This window comes from Macrotis lagotis, chromosome 3 (genome assembly GCF_037893015.1).
Source record: "Macrotis lagotis isolate mMagLag1 chromosome 3, bilby.v1.9.chrom.fasta, whole genome shotgun sequence".
Taxonomy (NCBI): Eukaryota; Metazoa; Chordata; class Mammalia; order Peramelemorphia; family Peramelidae; genus Macrotis; species Macrotis lagotis.
In genome coordinates, this window is record NC_133660.1 from 197,034,609 (window position 1) to 197,045,315 (window position 10,707).

Sequence of the window (10,707 nt, forward strand, 5' to 3'; positions counted from 1 at the left end):
TAAATAACAATGAACAATAACAATATGTATTTTTAGAATATTGAACAAATATAACCCAACTTATTTTTTCTCTCAGAATTGTAGTCAACCCCTTCTGTTATTGCTACAAATTAACATGTGATACTGAGTGTGTCTATATAGTCAATGGCTCCTGGATAAAATATGTTACTTGTTTTCTATTGCTATCAATCTGTACATAGCTACTATCCTAAACTCATCTCAGGTTTAGTGCCTCATTAGATTGAATGACAGGAACAAAGAAGGAAGTAATCCAGTACAGTTTTTCCATTGTAAGATTGTGTTGATGGACTGTAAGTACAATGTGACAAAATTCATTCTTCAATGAACTCTCTGATGATAGAGCTATTACTGCAAATGATCTTCTGGATGGAGGATACACAAGACAACTGCATGTAGAAATAATCAGATGCTCCCATGGAGCATTGATTTTAGCTAACCAGATGGGCATTTCCATCACATGACACAGCCAAATATTTTAGACTCAAAATGTGCTTAGGTTTAACACAATTCTTATTAAGAAAAGAGGTATCCTTTTGACAACTCTCTCAATGACATTGTGTTTTATGAAATGTGGTATCTTCTGAATTGATTATATCTAGGATTTAGAGGAGATAAAGAAAAAGGGGGACTAAGATTTTTCCTAGAGAGGAAATGGGAAAGGTTGAATTACAGAACTTTAGGTAACTATAGAGCATAAGGTTGATTCTTCCTTAAAACATTATTATTTTAGTCCTATAAACTCCAATGGATCTATGTTTTCATCAATGATAAAATTATGATGCCTCAATGCCTATTCAATTTTGTATATCTTCCCATAAGCCCATCCCAGAGGATCTCTGAATGTGGTGCCAGCTTTCTTGCATTCTCCTGACTTGGATGCTAATGGAGTACAGATCCTGTTCATATCTCTAACACTTGCTATGTGACCATACCAATTTTCACCCAGTCTTACAATAATTGGCTGACATCTTATACTCAGCTTCTGCTGAATAATTTTTGTTGGTAAGATGTCTTACTCATGCAGCCATTGAGGAAGCACTAAAGGATACTAGAGATGGCACTACACTTGGAATTGGCATATTTCATTCTTCAGAAGTGAAAAAAAAGCTTTGTTCCTCTTTGCTTCTTGTTTTTGTGTCATCAACCAAGCATCTTCATATCCAATGTGTACAACTTATCAGACCAAACCTTGAAACATGAGAGGGGCATTTCAGCTGAGAAGAAATATCCTCTCTTGCAGTAGTTTATTTTTTGTGAGTTGTTAGGATAATGTTTCAGAACAAAGACCATTATTCTATCCAGATATTGCCCTATCTTAGTTGAATTCAAGTTATCCTGAACAGCTGGAGACAGCTACTCTAAGAAAGAAATCAGGTCACTTACATAGGACCTCAATTCATTTTGGTTTGCTCTCAGTATTCTTGAGTGTATCTTTGATGCTGCATTTGCATTGAGTTTAAAAGAAATTACCTCCAGAGATAAGACTTTTTTTTAAACCAGAAAGTAATCTTTCCTGTTTATGCTCAAAGAGCAGTTGTGATTTGTATATTCTATATGATAATGGACCTCAAACACTAGATTTATAGCCCAAGCAGTCAATGCTTACTATGAAATGTTTATGATGTACAAAATACTACAAAAGGAGAAACAAAAAAACATGACATGATCCATCACACTAAAAAACTTAGTCGAGTTAAGTTGAATATATTATACATTATTACATGTGATATGTGACATATGTGGTATATATATATGTCATATAACATGACCATGGTATAGTGGAAAGAAGAGTAGATTTATAGTTAAAGACTGAGTTCATTATCCACCTCTTATGCTCACATTACCAATGTGGGCTTGAATAAGTTGCTTAAACTTGCTGGGCTTCAGTTTTTTCATCTTCATAATGACAGAGTTGGAATAGGTAATATTTGAGATCTCTTCCAAATATAAATCTATATTCTCATGAACCATGAAAAGTAACTAATGATATTCAGCTTTAAACAAATAGCAATTGATTAGTATAGAAAATCATTGCTATAGGCTTTCCAAAGAAAGATGACTACTTCTTTTTGGGTAGTCAGTAACAACTTATTGTGAATCTAGAACTGAAAGATGTGCTTTCAAAAAGCACTTATTAAGGACCTATGATGGACTGGGCTCTAAGTGCTTTACAAATATTATTTTATTTAATCCTTACATAAACCTGTAAGGTTGATATTATCCTAATTTTACTTGTGATAAAACTGAGGCAGATCAAAATTAAGTGACTTGCTCAGGTTCACATTGCTAGTAAATATCTGATGGTAGATTTGGAATTAAGTTTGTCATGAATCTATCCGGGAGTCTATCCATTGTGTTACCTAGCTGATGCTAGAAGGATTGCAATAGTTGGAGGAGTGGTGAAAAAGGTAAGCAAATATTAACAGCAAAATGTCCTGATATTTATATAGCTCAAAGAATTTTACGTACATGTCATCAGACTCTCACAGCAAGCTTTTTTAGAAAGGCATTATCATTATTCTCATTTATAGATGAGGAACTGAGGCTGAGGGAGGTTGCAGAATTGATCCATATTCACGTGAGTAAATGAACAAGGAAGTATTCAGATAGATTTTCTCAATTCCATGTACAATATTACATTCACCATGCCTCAAGCCACTCCAAAATCACAATAACAACAATAAGAATGGCATTTATGTCATATTTTAACATCAAAAAGTACTTTATATACAATATCTCAGTACGTACTCAAAATCCAAATACTATAAGTATTATTACCTCCATATTACAAATGAGGACATCAAGGTTCAGAAAGATTAAGTTTTGACTCTATAGCCACACAACTAGGATTGGGTATTTAAAGCCAGATATCACCAGATTCACCATTCCCATGGTCTTGCTGTTCTACTGGGGCACCTCTCTAAGAAACCAAGAGGCTCAGGAAAATTGAATTACTAGCCTTGGAATTCCCTGCCATACATCATGATTAATACCCCAAAATCACATCTTCTGGAAGATGTGAAGAAATAAAAATAATAACTCAAGTTTAGGAACCTTGAATACTGTGAGGATAATGTTGTCATTTGAGTTTTTTAAAATTATGAACAGTTGTGACTGAAAAATACAAATGTGAACTAGAACCATAGCAAAATAGGGATAGACATAAACAACTGCCAATTGCTTTTAATTTAGGGACAAAATGCATTAGATAATACAGAAAGAGCTAAAGATTTGGTACAGATGTTGCTCAAAAAGTCATCCAAGTATCCTATAAAGTCAAGAAGTCTTTTAGGGGATGAGAGAAAGGATATAATTACACCCTTTGGGGAAAAAAACAACCTTGTCCAGCCTTTATGGAAACAAAGGCCATATCTATGCCAACTGTGAAAGTGCAAGGCATAATAAAATGAAGACAGGCACAGCTGGGTCAGATTCGAGGGCTCAGAATTCAAGGAAAAGAAAAGCAACAGAGATGCTAACATCTGCCCAAATGAATGAAGGGAAATCTCCTGGGGCTATAAGAGATGAAGGCAGGAAGAGGAATATTCAGAGAGAGATGGGGGATAATAAAGAAGATGAATTTCAGGTTGTGGTGAGTATAAAAAAGAATGAAGAATATATATATAAAGCAATTGAGGATGAACAAGAAGTATGCTATGAAAAAAGCAGGGAAAAGATGGATCTTCAAGGGAAATAAGACAGAATATTTAGCAAGAAGCATTGACTGTAGCTCATAGAGCCTGGAAGGGGTGGATGGTTTTCAGAAAAAACAATGAAGGCAAATTCTAGAAAGAAAAATAGGTTCATAGTCAACAAAACCAGTTCCCAAGAGAAGGAGAAATATGGGGGGGGGGGGTGAACAGTGAACCTGAGGTAAAAAGATTGAAGTAAAATCCAGGTCATTAATAGGAGTGAGACTAATTATTTTCAAAAGAAACTTTGGAAAATTAAATGAAAGCTAACCAGTATAGGAAAATATAACACCCATAGCCTCAGAGTGAAAAAGACTAAAGATATAAGGAATGGAGCTCTGAGGAGAGATAGAAGAGAATCAAGGTTGAATACTAAGAGGTAAATTAATGTATGTGAAAGGATTAGATTTGATAGTATCCTTACTAGTCTCAAAGGGAGAAAAAAGTAATGTAAGGACTTATCAATAAAGGTGCCCCAAATAAAAGAGATATAAATTGGTAGATACATGAGAATGGAGAGTAATGGGGAAAGGAGAAAAGATAAAAATTTTGGGAATAGGTATATTCCCCCCCTCAAAAAAAAAAACAAATGTAAAAGGAAACAGTGATTGGAGGATATTATAGAATCATAGAATCTCAGAGTTGGAAGGGTTATCTGAAGTCATCTACTCCAATCTGTACTTGAAAAAGAACCTACTCAGTAAGGTTGTCAACAAGTATAAAAAAGAAGAAATTCATTTCTATTGAGGCAACTCAATCTACCTTTATAGAACTATTTATATGAAGAGAATTCCTTATATCAAATTGAAATCCCCCTTCTCTTCATCTTCCTCATAGTGCTTCTGCTCTCTAGAATCAAACAGAATAATGTAATCTCCAACATATAGGAGAATTTCTTGTTATTGTCATTAATATGCTTAATTTTATGGAGTATATGCTTAGTATTGGGATTTGGGGGTTAAAGAACATAGTGGTTTTTTGGACTAAAGAATTTCTAAAGTGTCTTTCCAGGCCTGAAATTCCATGAAAATACCATATAAATGCTGAGGATCTAAAAAAAAGATAAATGAGAAACTCATATAAAGGAGACAGCATAGTACAGTAAGTTCATATCAGTGGAGTAAGTCTCTTGACTTGGATTCTAGGCCAAATTTATGAGTCACAAAAGAAAAATGGATATTATCGCATTATAATCACATCTCTTTTTTATATTACAAACATCAAGTCATTCTCTTTGTATCAGTTTCTGCATATAAAATTTCGACAGTAATTCCTATGCCACCTACCTGACAGGGTTACTGTGCTTTGTAAACCTGAAAGCTTTAGTGAAAAGTGAGATATTATTGGTGTTGCAGCTGTAGTTATTGACATTTGGCTCTTTTAAAAAAATAAAATCTACTTTCAATGGGCCAAAATTTATCAAAAACTTGGGAAAATGCTATACAATGGTAAGAGTTCCAGAAATGGGAATAAGAAGATATGGTTGGATTCAAATATGAGCCCTGTTACTTATTATCAGACATCTTGAGGAAGTTATCTAACCTTTTGGGGGAGGGTCACAATTGAATAGCCAAAACTTAGGTTTTATTAAAATACAGTATTGTCGGGGTTTCTCATTCACCATTTTACATTAACTCTGCCCTGATGTTGTCCAGTAAAATGATTTTTTTCCTGGGTGCTCCATCATCCCATGCTAATACTTTTCTGTCATAATCCTGATTTGGTAACTGTTGGTGTAATAGCAGCCACTCGTGAAAAATTGCCCTTCTTACAGCCTGTGGGGACTTTTCAAAGTTCATAAGGTCAGTATCAGAGGAAAAGAAGCACAAAAGGAGAGGAGGCAATAGCCTCTGGTACACGCCATCACAGTTCATACGGATGATTAGATTATTGGACAACGTTCAAATAGGATCTTAGAATCATAGGTTCAGGGCAAGAAGAGAATCTTAGAGGTCATTTAGTCAAGCCCTTCATTTTACAGATGAAGAAATGATGGCCTAGAGAGAGATGTGATGTGAAAAATCACATAAAAATTAAATTACAGAGCCAGAAATCAACTCTAGGTGCTTTTATTCCAAATTCAGCACTTATTCCATTGTAACATATTTTATCTATCATTTCATTAATTAAAGAGTCTTACATATTCTTAGCATAAATGTAGGAGAAACTGTGGGAGGAAAACATGAAAGAGAGCTAAATTCTGAACTACTCATTCAAGTGTTTTTTTTTTTAAATTATCAAACAATAAATATAAAAGAATTCTGTATTATAAAAAAAATTTAAAATGAGATAAAAATGAGAACCAATTGAATAAGACAGTAGAAAAAAAGTGTTAGGCCTGAAATCAGTAAGACCTGAGATCAAATTTAGCTTCAGAAACTGATTAGAAACTAATTGTGGAAAGTTACTTAAATACTAACTGCCTCAGTTTCCTCATCTCATTCACCTCAAATGTCGCTTTAAGAATACAGTGAGATAATATGCTTAAGTTCTGCATACTTACAATGCTATTTGAATGCTGTTTTTATTGTTATTTAGTATATAGAACTTTTCAAACCTTAAAATGATAATAGAAATGTCAACCATAGCTATCAGTTACTTGGACATGAAGATACATATTGTATGACATGTGAAAAACCTTCTTTTCTTCTTTCAGATTTTCATCAAATATTCTCTTTATTAGTTATCTCAAATTATTTTTAATATATTATTTTATTTTTAATTCACTCAATAACATATATTCTCCTCCTCTCCCCTACACTGGAAAAAGAAAAGAAAAACAAAATCCTACTGATAATATGTAGTGCTAAACAAATTTCTACATTAACCACATTCTAATATGTGTCACATTAAGCATCTTTCCTGAATCAGAATGTAATTAGCATTCCCCATCATTGATCAGAATTTATCAATAACTGTAAAATATCGTCCTCCAAACCACTAACAATGAGAGAAATAGAATTAGAAGCCCCCTGAAATTTTTACCTCATACCATCAAATTGGTAAACGTGTTAAAAAGTGGAAATAATATATCTTGGAAAGATTGTGGGAAGACATACATCAATATGATGCCTATGGAGGTATTAACAGGTCTAATATTTTGGAATTAGGTGGCTGAAAATTCCATTCTAGGAATGTCATAAAATAAAAACACACCATAAAATGACAAATATTAGAAATTCAGAGTTGTGGGACAACTTAAATGTAGGACCTATGAGCTACTTAAATAAAAAACAACACTAAAAAAAGATCATGATTCAGATTCAATTCAATAACTGATCTTGGTATTTCCTTGTTCTTGATAGAGTGGTGAAATGAAAAATGAATGTGGCAAATGATGTCAGGTCAACCTTGTTTAACAGTTTTGTGGTTAAATGGGAATGCTTAACAGGGAAATTTTAAAGTGATAGTAATAAAATACATAAAGAGATTTTTAACAAGACAAGGTATTATATGATAAAGTACAAATATTTTACACTTTACAAAGTAGTCCTATTAGAGTGAAGAAGAATGAGACATTAAAGTTGTTTGGAAAGACTCAGAAATGTTTTCAAAGAATCAGAAAAGTTTGCATAGAGCCCAAAGAACTTCACCTGATCCTTGGGAAAATAGGTAGATTTGGTCTCAGTGGTAAGAAATTCATAAGGTCTTTGAGCTGTATGCACTCATTAAGTGTGCCTCCTCCTTGCCAGTTATAGATATTTTAAGGTGTGTGACCAGATTTCCCCTTGATGGGAGTAAGTTGGAAATATTTCCCCATATGTCTAAAACATTTTTTTCTTCTGTAGAAGAAGCTGCAGGCAGGTGGAGGAGGAACAAAAAGGTTGGAAAGAAAAACTGGGTAGATTATTTTGTGTCATTTAATACAACATACATTTCACTGAACCTGTTTCTTACTGTCATATAGTATCCTGCATACTTGGACACACTTGGACACCTAAGTTGTCCAATTCCATGCCAAAAGGATTTTTATAATGCATAAGCTTCATTTTCCTTCATATGTCAGTTTTCTTTTAATTTAACTCATCTACTCATATTGTTTTCTCCCACTCAACATTTTGAAAGGTATTCCCTTTCTAGTCCATCTTCCACTATAAATATTTTCTGGCATTTTGTAGAAAAATTACTGTAGGAAAAAAAAAACACTTAGGTTCTAGCATACCTGACAGAATGACATATTATATCAGATTTAATGAAAGGTTGCCATCAAGTGTCTAAAGACTTGAGCTACCCAATGTTTGGGGGCTTCCTTTGTTGATATCCTTCAAAAAATGTTTTTTTTTGATGCCCCTTGGGTATTTTGTTTCTTTTTTAAAAATAAAAGTCGTTGCCCAATATGCCACCCTTTCCCCAGTGAATTCTCTCACATGGAAAGCAATTAAAACACAACATCAAAACAACAAAGAATCTTTATCTGAAATCATATGCAACATTCCACCGTCATGGGTCCATACTCCTCAAAAAAGAAGAGGAAAAAAAACTTTTATCATCTGTTTTCTAGGATCAAGACTCAGAATTGCAATTTATCTGAGTTCTTCTGCCATTGTTGGATGTTTTTGTGAAAGTTACCAGCCACCCTAAATATAGAGAAAAATTACCAGAAGGTTAGCTATCAGGTGATAAATTTCTTTGTCTCCAGTAATAATCAATAATCATATTTCAGTCTATTATCTAATTCTTTTGAGATACTGGTTAAATGAAGACCAGGGTTTCAGGACCTTCTTCAATCTTAGAAATTATGTGACATCATTCTGAAAACACAGCATTCTCCTATACCTGTGCTAAAGAAGACTGGGTGTTAGAATCCAGTAATCCCATGTGTTGGACAATATAAAATTCATTTATGCATGGTTTCAGAATGTATGGTATGATTTCTTTCCAGGAGATTTATCTTGTTAATTAAGCCTGATTAAGGCTAATATTCAAATTGCTTTGCATTTCCTTAAGAGACACCAGCTGGTTTTTATTAGGGCAGATCACAAAATCTTAAGAGTTAGAAGAGACATCAGAGATCATTCAGTCCAACCCATAGTTCAGCAGAAATGTCTCCCCTGCAATAAGTGATCATCCAGGTTCTACTTGAAAGGCTTCCAATGACAGGAAATCTACAACCAGTTGAGGCAAGAGGACAGGTGGGAGCATTTATAAATTTATGTATTATAAGGCACTGAGATCAGTGCTCACAATACAAAGAAACAACATCCACAAAGTAACTAGATCTACAACAAGCTTTCTATTTTATTAGAAGAGATTGTAGGAAGGAATAGGATACAGCATGTATACCAATAAATCCAAGATCATTATAGAAGGAAGAAAACAATAGCAAGTGGGGGACCAGGGTCTTTCATAGGATTCCAGTGTATAATCTCCCATTATTAGAATATGTTCTCTTTTAGAGCAGAGATAGATTATCTTTTATTTTTGCATCTGCAGTGCTTCTCTCAGTGCTTTGCACATACCTAAAAGTTTAATAAATGCTTTCATATCATTCATTCATTCATTCATAGTAGCTTAGGATTAAGGTGAAATGAGGTGAAAAAAGCAGGTGAGTGACTTCCAATGGTTAATCAAAAAGTCCTGAGATAATCCAACATTTCTAAATGAAGGGTCACTCACACTTGCCCAAAAGAAAAAAAAAAGGAAGAAAGCAATTCTCTCCAAAAATGCAGTCGGTCCTTAATCTTGGCAAGTTTGGAAACCACTGATAGAATATTATTACAAGGGAAGGAATACAGGTCACTCACAAATCCCCAAAGCCAGCCCCAAAGAAAAGCATTTAAATGACAATGAGATGACTTACACTGTGCCAGGTTGGCACAGCTTCAGAGTGGCAGCAGCTGAGGTGTGTTTTAAAAATAGGGTTTCTTTAATTGGATTCAAAATCAATTAAAATCCCATTAGAAACATAATTGTAGTGATAGAAATCATAAAATGATATCTTTTAAAATAAACTATAAACCTGAAGGAGCTTGAATAATTAAAGCCATGTACCATGCAGATAGTGCCATACCTTTTGATCACTGTCTGACCAGATGTGGAGAGTATGATTTTCAATTAAAGACATTGAATTGGAAGAGGATGCAGATGTAGGTCCAGATAGATCATGAGGAATGAATGCCCTCTGGCATGAAAAAGAACACACCAAGGGAGCTGAAAGCACCACAGGAACACTGGATTGGTTGAGAAGAAATATTTTTAAACTTTTCTTTGAACCAGTCAAGCTATCTGATATTTGCTGATTCTCAGTTATATATATGCTTTGCAACTCCATTTAGGAGCAAGCTCTGTGGGAGGGGGGATAGAAAACATAGGCCAGGAAGGAACAAGAGGTATATCTTGAGTCCCTTATAAACTCAAAACTCCGTTGATAGGAAAATAGTATCTACACTAGTGAGTAGAGCTCTAATTTGGGTGAGGTTATTGGGTTTTTGCATAAGGAAATCAAAATTTAGAGGGCATACCCTCACAGTTTTCTGTGGCCTTTGTCTCCATCCACAATATAGTAATATTCTTGGCATTTTCCTCCTCCCTCCTCTCCCATTCTTAACTAATTAAAAAATTTGATTTGAAGATGTTTTCTTCTACTGTCTTGGGTACATTTTTAGAAGGTTTCCCTGTGTGCTAGAAATATAGAGTCTACACTTAAATGTGTGTGTATGTATAGATAGGTAGTATATAGTATAGCTGTAGATTTAGATATAGAATCACTGTTTGACTAGATGTAGAAAGCATGATTTTCAATTTGAAAAGTGCATGTGGAAGAGGATGCATATATTCATGTATGTATGTGTGTGTGTATATAATATAATATACATATGTATTTATGAATGGAGACTCTTTCAGTCTGGGTAGTCCATGCAAGAAGGGTAGAGCCAAGATGATGAAGTAAAGCCAACATATTTGGCTTTACCCCCTTCTACAACAACCTACCTCCTTTTACGATGAGCCAAGCTAAATTCTGAGTGATAAAGCCAAATAAATAGGTCCCAGTAAA